The sequence below is a fragment of the Gossypium hirsutum genome, chromosome A04 (genome assembly GCF_007990345.1).
Source record: "Gossypium hirsutum isolate 1008001.06 chromosome A04, Gossypium_hirsutum_v2.1, whole genome shotgun sequence".
In the NCBI taxonomy this organism is placed as follows: Eukaryota; Viridiplantae; Streptophyta; class Magnoliopsida; order Malvales; family Malvaceae; genus Gossypium; species Gossypium hirsutum.
In genome coordinates, this window is record NC_053427.1 from 48036578 (window position 1) to 48039198 (window position 2621).

At 36.9% G+C, this 2621-nt stretch overlaps 1 non-coding gene across 1 annotated transcript; it reads left to right on the forward strand.

Annotated features, from left to right (window-relative positions):
- The first annotated feature begins 696 nt into the window (after window positions 1-696).
- On the forward strand, window positions 697-803 carry LOC121228561 (small nucleolar RNA R71). The gene has a single exon (XR_005926137.1). It is a non-coding gene; the product is annotated as a small nucleolar RNA R71 (small nucleolar RNA).
- The last annotated feature ends 1818 nt before the right edge of the window (window positions 804-2621 follow it).

Genomic DNA, 2621 nt, shown 5'->3' on the forward strand with positions numbered 1-2621 from the left:
TTACTTGGCAAGCTACCTTGTGGTCATTCGGAGATTAGTTTAGAAAGCTGGCCTATCTGAGTTTCGAGCCCTTGGATTGACGCTTGTTGATTTTTAAGTGCTATTTCGGTGTTCTGGAAACGGGTTTCTGATACCGAGATAAACTTTGTGAGCATCTTTTCAAGGTTCGGTTTCTTTTCCTGTTGATAGCGTGGCTGTTGGTAGCCCAGAGGTGGTCGCTGATTTCCTTGGCCTCCCCATAAGAAATTTGGGTGGTTCTTCCAACCTGCATTATAAGTGTTACTATATGGATTGTTTTGAGGTCAAGGATTATTACCCATGTAATTTAATTGCTCGTTATCCATGTTGTGGCCATAAGGTTAGTATTCTGAATGGCTTGTTCCACCTCCACTTGCTTCGCACTACATTACTGGGTGAACCTGTGAAGAACTAAAAAACCCATCAATTTTCTTATTCAAGAGTTCTACCTGATTAGAGAGCATGGTGACCGAATCAACGTTATAAACACCAGCAGTTTTCGTTGGCTTTGTCCTTATGACTTGCCACTGATAGTTATTCAATGACATCTCCTCTATGAACTCATAAGCATCTCCAGGTGTTTTATTATTGATAGTTCCACCAGCAGCTGCGTCAACCATTTGGCTAGTCGAAGGATTCAGGCCATTATGGAATGATTGAACGTGAAGCCAAAGTAGTAACCCATGGTGAGGGCACCTTCTCAAAAGGTCATTGTATCTCTCCCATGCATCATAGAGTGTTTCTAAATCCATCTGCACAAAAGAAAAGATGTCATTACAAAATTTAGCCGTTTTAGCCAGCGAAAAATATTTTAGTAAAATTTTTCAGTCATTTGTTCCCAAGTAGTAATTGTCCCTCGTGGTAACGAGTTCAACCACTGTTTAGCTTTGTTCCTCAATGAGAAAGGGAATAACTGAAGATGAATGGCATCGTCAAAAATGCCATTAATTTTAAATGTATCACATAGTTCCAAAAAGTTTGCTAAGTGAGCGTTGGGATCTTCATCCTGCAAACTATCAAACTAAACAAACTATTGTATCATTTGAATTGTGTTAGGTTTCAGTTCTAAAGTATTTGCAGCTGCAACAAGTCTAACTATGCTTGATTCAGTTCCTGTTAAAGAAGGTTTAGCATAATTATGCATAGTGCGTGGAGCAAGATTTTGATTAGCTGTAATTACAGGAGGTAGCTGATTGTCTTGGTTTTCAGCCATCTCTTCGGTTGGGGGTTGAGTATCGTCTTCTTGCTCGTTCTCTGTGTATCTTAGGCTTTGCCTTATTTCTCTTTGGTTTCTGTAAACTGTGCAATCGATTTCTTCATCAAAAAGTAGTGGTCCTAACAGGTTTTTTCTAGTCATAAACTATAAAAAACCTGCCAGAGGAAAGAAAAAGAAAATTAGTAAATTAGAATAAAATTAAAAATAAAATTAGATTGAAGAAAAATAAATGGATAAAGTAAAAAAAATTGAGTGTTCCTAATATTTTTGTTCCCTGGCAACGGCGCCAAAAACTTGATCGCATGATTTTGTGATAGGTTTTAAATATTTAAAATTAATCGTTCTTGAAATTAACTATTATCGCGATGTAGGCAAGTGTACCTATCGAACAGTAGTATAGTTTTAGCAAGACTGGATTGTCGAACCCAAAGGAACTAAAAGTACTAGTAATGATTGTCTTTTTATTATCTAGCCTAGGAATAAAGAGGTTTTGTTTTAACTAACTAATTATCTAAACCAAGAACTCACAGAGAATAGAATTGGGGAATTGCTTTGGGGAAAATCGATTGAATTAAGACGATACCTAAGGAAAAATCCACCTAGACGTACTTGTTATTCTAGCTCTGAATCGAACGATTTATTCATTTAACTTGTTCTGTAGAGATCTCTAAGTTATGTTATTATCCCTATTCAAGAATAATAACGTCTAATCCCTAGATTGAATGATTGAGACCTTTCTCTAATTAACACCCTAGGGTTGCATTAACTCAATCTATGAATCCCCTTATTAGGTTTCACCCTAATCTGACAAAATCTTATCACCCTATGTCTAGGCGCGCAAACAACTCCGCTTAATTATGACAAATGTACTCTTAGACAGGGTCTATTCCTCCTCTGAATAAAAGCTTATCTTGAATCAGTATCCTGGGATATCAAAACAAGAATTAAGAACACATAATTAAGAACAAGTTAAATATTTATCATACAATTCAGAAAATAATAACAAGATTCGTCTTAGGTTTCATTCCCCTTAGGTATTTGGGGGTTTTAGTTCATAACTAAATAAGAAAACATCTCAGAATAATAAAGAATACAAAACATAAAGAAAACCCAAAACTCCAGAAGGGGAAATTGAGGAGAGATATTTAGTCTTGATGGTGAATCCAGCTTCTGAGATGGATCAATCGACTTCCTTGGAGTAAATCCTTACTCCCTACTCTGTGTGTCCCCTTTCTTCCTCCTCTAGGGTGTATTTATAGGTTTTAGAATGCCTAAGAGCCCTCAAAATTAGCCTTTTCTGAATTGGACTCAACTTGGGCTCGGTAGGTACACGCCCGTGTGCGATTATTTCAAGTCATGTTCGAGCCTATTAGAATGGAACGGGCAT